Genomic DNA, 8769 nt, shown 5'->3' with positions numbered 1-8769 from the left:
AATTGTTTTATTATTCATGGACAGAGGCATTTATGGCTAAAACATAATTTATTATTTATTTTGGAGGATTATTGGTAAATGAGATTGGACCCCCTTGCATTTATCAAAATGAAATATTAGTATAACTCCTAAAAGCAAGCATAGATATTGAGAGTAAACCACACAAATCATTCCAATTTTATTATCAATAAATCATATTTAGATGATGTTAAATATTTATCACATTAATGAAAATGAAAAATAAGCATAAATTATATATATATATATATATAGAAAATAACTTTAACTCGTGATAACGCACTAACATTTACAATGGGATACTACGAGTCAATAATTCGGTATCATGATACGAACATTCTTATGTGACAACTGTTATGGATGTTAACAAGAAGTGATTAATAACTCAAGCAAATAATGTAGTTATTATAGAAAATATGGAAATTCTGATGGACAAGTTAAAAGAGAGAAATTTTAAATTAATTTCAAGTTATACTAAATACAAAACTTCATGAGCTTGTTTATAGGCTATTCCAACCAATTGAAATCTGCACATATGAGGAGGGTTGGCACACATCAATTTTCCCTTGGCTTCTTTATTTCTTCTAATCCTCCAAAGCTAACCAACCAATCGGTGCTAGCGGTTTGCATTCTTGGCTCTTGTTTCTCACCTAATTAGCTTAGTCTTACTAAGAGACTTGTCCTTCCAAACAATTGTAACATGCGGTCACACATTTAGCTTGGACCTGATGGTGAGCTAAGCACCATGTGGCTGGCAAAAGTGGATAGTCACACAAACACAACCTTATATATCGCTTCTCCTTATATATCCACTGCTTCAAGATAATTTAGCGAACGCTAAAGCAGCACTGGACGTGCTCTATGATTGCCTTATTAAAACCATTTACCACTAAAAACCCAATAGAAAAGTTGGTCAAGGGGAGGAAAAAGAGTACATTGCACATATGTCAAGTTTAGATGTAGAAATTCTTTAGTAAGATAGTGCTCCCCCCGATGGGTGCTCCGTCTGATGAGTGCTCTCGTGATGGATGCTCCCTCCTAATGACCAACTCGATAGTCTATTTAAATGGCACATGTTAATGTCATATTCTCTCTTCTCAAATGTTGAAATGGGTAGAGCTTTTGTAAACATATCTGCAAAGTTATATGTGAAATGTATATAGTTAATATCAATCTTCTTATTTGTTGAAGTTCATGAGTATAGAAGAACTTCAACGAGATATGCTTCATTCTATCTTTTTTTATATATCCTCCTTTGAGTCAAACTATGCAAGCAGCATTATCTTCATATATCACTATTTGGACGTCGGCATTTCAAGATAATTTACATGCACTCTGAATATTATGGGTAACAAACCACAACAATATGCATTCTTACTTGCTTCATGTAAAGTAAGAACTATAGGAGGATGTAGTCATAAAAGTCTACTTCACAGAATTCCAAGAAATTATTGTGCTATTATAAGTGACATGATTCAAAAGTGTTATTACTCCCAAGTATAAAAGTACCTATTCATAATATAACTCGGTGAGTCCGGGGTTGAATCACATGAAATTTAAAATTTAGTAGTCAATTTATTAAACAAAGAAAATTAAATGCTTGGAAAAGAAATTGATAAAATCAATCTAAAAATATGCTAAGGTTACGAGATTCACTCTCGAATTTCAAATTATGATTATAACACTCTCTCATATTTGTATTTTGCATTTATTCTGTCAGTTAATTATTATTCACCTTAACATATTTTTAGATTGATTTTATCAATTTAAGACTCATTTAAGAGAGTAATTAATTCAATAATTTGAATAATTGAACTTCACCTTTCACCTTAACTTAGTAAATTTAGCTACTCATATTAAAAAAAAACACTCATTTTATTTAAAAAAGTTCTAAAATATATTATAAGAAAATTGATTATTCGAGAAAACAAGACAATAGAAAAAGAAAGAAAGAAAGGATTTCGTAGTTTTCCTCTTGTTCTCTTCACAGATTCCCTCACTGCTTGCATCACCTTGCCTTTTATAGGCAATGAATGCATCCTCTTCTTTTATTTTATTGTTATTTTATTTTATTTTTTATAGTATATATACATAGAGAAGTGTGATGGTCAAGTGGCAAAATGGCCACTTGACCATCACAAACATGTTTGCTCACTTTTCATTTTTTTATTTTTTATTTTATATTTTTTTCAAATTATTTAATTACATCTCCTCAATAATGCATTCTAAATGGCTCCATCAATTCTTCTTTGTTTCCCGCTCTCAGTTCCAACTCCTCTTTATTTTAGAAATGAATCTACAATATAAAATTAAAATAAAATTAACATATTACAAATCAATTTAACATAAAAATATATTTGTAGAGTGTTAAGATAATTTAGAAATAATGAGCACATTAATTGACACTGTAAGTGAAATACTGATAATTTTATCTTTATTAAATGTAAATTTTTTAGTGTCAATCAATAAGTAATAACCTATCTTGCCTTTGAACAAGTTTTATGAGGATCAAGTAAATAACATGTATCTACATAGAGCCACAAAACCTAAGATTTTTTCTTTCAGTTCATTTATTATGAAATAAACACCAACCCAATAGCTCCATGAAAAATGAAAAATCTGTTTAAACCCATTCTAATGTTCATCTAGTTGGGTTCAGGAACTAAACCCTGCTAATAAAGTACACTGGGAAAAAGCCTATGTTCGGATTCTAGTACATTGGCTAAATATATCATAATATTAAATGACATTCAAATATGGTACTTTCAGGGCCCAAGTACATGTTAATTGTCCTCTTAGGATGATAAAGGTCTTTTCCGAATTAATTTCTCCATTTTTTTTCTTGTTTTTGGTCTTTAAATATTCTATTTCCTTTAGTAAATTTTTTAATTTAGTTATTTTCAAATTACTTTATTATGTTAATTTTTATCTTAGCTTTTATATTTTGTTATTTTAGATATATTCTAGGATTAAATAGAAATTAAATCGGGACATTCAAGAAAAATCTACTTGAAAGAATTAGAAAAGGGAAATAATTGAAGATTTTTGGAACCCAAGAAAACTGAAGCCAATAAAATTAAGGGAAATTATCTATCGACCATCTATTCTTTCCGGTTTTTAAAAAAATACACATATCTTTTTTTTTTTTGTTGATTTCCACTAGTAGTTACATTTTCTTGCACTTTTCCACATCTGTTTGCATTCTGTTATAACTTGCTGATGTCATAGGGGTAAAATTGTCATTTCACCTACATAGCAAAAATCAACGTCATTTAAACGCGGTAGAAAGAGGAAAAAATGTAAAAATATTCTAGATTATTTTGTTTAACTTATTATCTACTGTCTAAATTGCAAAGAAAATTTGAAGTAATTTAATTTTTTTTATTTAATTAGGGTGAAATAGTAATTTTACATTAAAGGGGGTAAAATAGTCATTTTGTTAATATTTTGTTAACTTCTCTCATAGAGTTTAGACGGCAGTGGAAAAATGATACATTTTGTAACTTTAGGTGGAAATCAACTAAAAACAAAATATGTGTATTTTTGAAAAAGTCAAAAAAACAAGTGGTGGTAGATAATTGCCCTAAAATTAATTCATGCACATTAAGAAGATTACGGCCATCACGTGGAGACTAAAGAAGAAATTGAATCTAATTCAATTTGGTGGCTTTCCCTTTTGGCCTTGTAACAATTGGTTAAGAGTGAATTCAAAACCCTAAACATGCTATATAATTAATTTTCAATTTCAATCATTCAACTTAATTGAGATTGTTTATATTCGTCTATAATTAATGTCTACGATTTATTCTTGTCTTTTTTGAGTGACCAATTAAATAGGACTTGAATATATTCTATTGCTAGATTAAAATTCTTTATCCGTAATTGTTTTGATATTTTAATCATTAGTAGCAAATTAGAATCAATGATTTCAATTGAAGAACATAACCTAGGTTAAATAATTCAAGCTTGTGTGTTTATTGCTTAGTTCAACCTAATATTTTTCTCTACTTAATGCTTCCATTATCTCAATTTATATTATTATTATTGTTGTTGTTATACATTAATCTAATTAAAGAAAATGCCAACTATTAAAAAAAGGGTTTTATGAATTTTTAACTAAATAGTAGGAAATAAAGAAATTAAAACTATGAAAACAATAATTTAATAAAACTCTAATTAAAAGAAAAAGAAATAATAATGATAAAAACTTTGATTAGAGGATCATTCGCCACCACCAAACATGTAGCATGATATATCAATTCTATCATCAATTTCTATTGAAACTATCAACCATAGACAACAATCAGCTATGTTAGTCTGTATTTTTCCTTAATGTATTGTTAGGTAAAACAAGCACTTCACTTAATCTCTAACCATTAAATAATTTAAAACAAACTCTTTAAATTTAAGATAATGGAAGCATTAAGCAGAGAAACATTTAGGTTAATCTAGGCAATAAACACACAAGCTCGAATTATTTAACCTATATTATGTTCTCCAAAGATTCCAATTTGCTACTAATGATTAAAATATCAAGACAATTACAGATCAAGAATTTTAACCTAGTAATAGAATTCATTCAAGTCCGATCTAATTGGCAACTCAAATAAGACAATAATAAAATCATAACCATTAGTTATAGAAGAACATAAACAATCTCAATTACACTGAATGATAGAAATTGAACATTAACCATATGACATGTTTCGGGTTTTGAATTCACCCTCAATCAAATAGAAAATTTAGCCTAACATAACAAGAAAAGGGAATAAATAGTTGATGAAACTAGTTATGGAGATTAATTCAAAAGGCTGACTCTGCTTCTATTGTTTCTTCTCTTCTATTTTCACTAAAGTGATTAGAATATTTAAGAACAAAACAAGAAAAAAATGGAGAAATTAATTAGTAAAATGTAGAGAAAATATATACTTATCATCATACGGTGGCTTTTTCTCTTTTTACAAAGGAAATTTTGTCTCATCAATGACGATCTGAAAAGTATGCGATAAATATATCATTGATGATACGCTCAAGATATCTTATAATAAATGATGAGTCAAAATCTACGTAAATTCTTAAACGTAGTTGGGGTCCCATTTTAGTGCATCAGAGAGGTGCAACATGTACTTTGCAACACAACCAAAAGTGTACAAATAGGATATATTAGGTCGATGCCCCCGGTACCAATTGCAATAGGGAATACTAGAGATAGGTAGTAGGCCTCAAGCGGATCAACATCACAACATGCAAAATAGTATGTCCTTATGCAGAAATAAGTAATCGAGTGCATAATAACAAAGTTCTTATAATTACACGATGACGTTTGATAAGTGATTTTGTTGATCCATTCTATGTATGCACATTTCATATTAGGTGCTCTACATTAATCCCAACTAACATGTAATAATCATCAAAAGCTTTAGAAATGAACTCACTAACATTATCTAGCCACATAGTCTTGATTAGATAATTTGGAAACAATGCACATAAACTGATAACATGTGCAGATTAATCTAACAAACCGAATGTTATGGGTGGATAATAAGCAAACGTGTGACCATTGTATAGGTGCATCACTCTAGACCATAAATTAACAAAATAGACCACTATGTAGGTGAATAGATCCACATATGTCTTCCTGAATTTTTTGGAAACTAATTTTCATAATAAATTTAGTTTTATTTTTAATTTTAGTTATTCTATTTTTAAATTATGTGTAATTTAATTTTAAAAATTATTTTTATTTCACTTTTTAACTAAATAATAATAGTTAGGGTAAGGTGACACTCTTAGTAGAAAAATATGGTTTAATCAACTATTTTTAATTATATAAATTAAATTACTTTCTATTTTATTTAAATTACTTTCTATTTGATTTTGTCCATATTTTATATTTTGTAATTTTGATTTATTGTAAACAAATAAGGGAGTTTGGTACAATAAATTCTTAATATTTCAATATAAGTATGGTAAAATGATATTTTGATTTATTTTAGAGAAACTGGATTTTTGCACACGAGGTACTTAATCCATATAAAATTAATTAGAAAAATAATTATATGTAATTAATATTTTTGGCAAATAAATAGAAATGATAAAAAGAATTATTAAATTATATTTACTACTAAGAGTAGATCCATAACTTTAATTAATTTATTTCTATAGTTTCACTTAAATTAAATAGTGTGTATTTAAATTATACTTTTAGTTTTTAGATAATTAATGGAAATTGACAAATTAAATATTTTTCTATGTGATCAACCTTGGATTTACCGAGTTATAAAATAATAAGATACTCTTATACTTGTCAATTATAAATCACTTTTGAGTTATGTCATATGTAATTCTATACCATGCACTAAAATGAGCATTGCTCTCCCAAAGCCCTCAATCATAGGTGCAGGGCCTCAAATGGTATTCACTTTAACCTCAAGTAAAGTTAAACTCATGAAATATTTCTTATTTCTAATGATAATATGTGTAGTTGTACTGTCTGCTAAACACATTTCTCTATTATGCAATCCTCTTTGAAGATCCATATGCTTTCAAAAGAAAAATATGTTAGACATCATCATATATAAAATAACATGTGTGAATATAAAAGATCATAAAATTTGATAGTAATCCTAATTGGTATAGATATCTCCATCATCAATTAAGTCAACTGTTTACACATCATGCATCTGAGATATTATTATCACCATGAGATCGATAATGATTTCTTTACGAACGTGACTAAATCATGATCATAATCATGATTTTTAGTGTGATTATGACCTTTTCATGTTAATGATTTTCACCATACTTCTCTGTAATAGCATTTTGCTTAAAAAATGATATTAATGCCTTTTAGTATAGTGAGCTCGATATTGTTGCTACAGAATCATATTTGAAGCATTAAATGTTGAGCATGTCTTCTTCATTAGTGATTTTGTTTCTATATATCTTCAACTCTGATATAATTCTGTTAAGCATTGAGTTGTAATCATAGATTGCTTGAAATATGAAATCGAAACTTATTTCATTCAAGTGAGATATTCTATCTTCAAGAAATGGCTTTGTACTAGTTCAAGCAATGACTTCGTATCAGTTCGATGGGCTTGATTGTGCTAGTAAGTCTCATGGCTTCTAGATGAATTACTAAGGCATATGGCTTCTAGATGAATCACTGAGGCATAATTCACGGCAAATAATTTTCATAAAAAATATTGTAGGCTTCAAATTTAGGCTTCATTGGATTCACCATCTTCAATTAATCTTCAGGGACTTCAGAACATCCAAATTATGGCTTCAGATGAATGGGCTTCGATCTTGATACTTTAAGGCTTTAATATGAATTTTGTATGCTTTGATCTTGATTTACGCTTTAGTTATGCATTAGTTTTATATACTTCAATCTTGTATGCTTTGGTATTTATTTGTAACATAAGTAGTATAAAATAAATGAGAAAAAAATAATAATAATCAACCTTATTTTCTACGGAAAGATCAAGTCAGTAATCAATAATTAGATAAGTTGGCCTATTTAAATTTTGAAATTAGTAGTTTTTATTATATAAGGCATTATATCTCTTACTTATATTTTCTTTAGTTAGAATCTATTATACACTGATCTATATACAAGTCTGTAACTTATCTTGGTAAATAAAATTGATTATCAAAGTTCTGTTCTCAATTACCTATGTGCTTGTGGTATTAGAGCTGCCCTTTCTAAGAAAACAAATTTTCTTACAATGTGTTGATTATTTGATAAATTCAGCAACTCTTTTTTACTGTTCACACCAAAGTTATCCTTTTCTTTTGAATCCATAATGTTTGGAACCTTATTATCATCTTGGGAAAATTTATCATCTAGCCTGGTTGATAGCCCAATCCTCCAAATCACTACTTACTCACTAATTGGACAAAACTTTCCACGGTGATCAAAATCCATGAAGTTGTTCATCTGAGGTCAAGGGAAAACTAGCTATTTAACTGGCCAAAGAAAGCTCCAGAGGAAGACGATCTGACTTATTCTATCTAGGATTCAAAGAATTTAATGATTATGCCATGGCTAATGAACTCCATGGACAAGGAGATAGGTCAAACATTTATGTATCTCTCTATAGCCAAGGCATTATGAGATGTAGTGAGTGAGACATACTTAGACATGGGCAATTATGCACAAATCTATGAAATTAAGACAGAGATCTGAGAGAGATGACAAAGAGAATAGACAGTTACACAACATTATAATATACTAAGAGGTTTCTGCAAGAACTTAACCTTTTTTATGGTTTTGAATGGGCATGTGCAGAAGATAGTGCTCAATTCAAGAAAACGGTTGAGAAGGACTGTGTATTTGAATTTTTGGCTGGACTCAATACTGATTTAGATGAATTGCGAGGGAAAATTCTTGGCAAAGACCCATTACCCTCTATTAGAGAAGTTTTTTGGGAAGTCAAGAGGGAAGAAAGTTATGGATTGGTGATGATGAGGCAGAAGTCACATAATATTACTCATGCAAATTTTGCACTAAATGCAACAGAAACTAAAAATTCTTCACCCAATGTAACAGCCATTGAGGCAATAACTATGTCTAATAAAAAAATTAGCCATCACATAGTGAAAGTTGAAAGAGATGACCAAGATTTGGTGCAACCTTTGTAAAAAACAGAGAAACATGCTAGAAATTACATGGCAAACCAGCAAATTGGAAGGGGGTAGATTTGGAGATATAAGTGGGCGTGGATTACAGATTACTAGTGAAAT

Source organism: Citrus clementina, unplaced genomic scaffold (assembly GCF_000493195.1).
Source record: "Citrus clementina cultivar Clemenules unplaced genomic scaffold, Citrus_clementina_v1.0 scaffold_3, whole genome shotgun sequence".
NCBI lineage: Eukaryota > Viridiplantae > Streptophyta > Magnoliopsida > Sapindales > Rutaceae > Citrus > Citrus x clementina.
The sequence above is the reverse complement of the archived record's forward strand: the minus strand, read 5'-3'. Positions refer to the sequence as shown.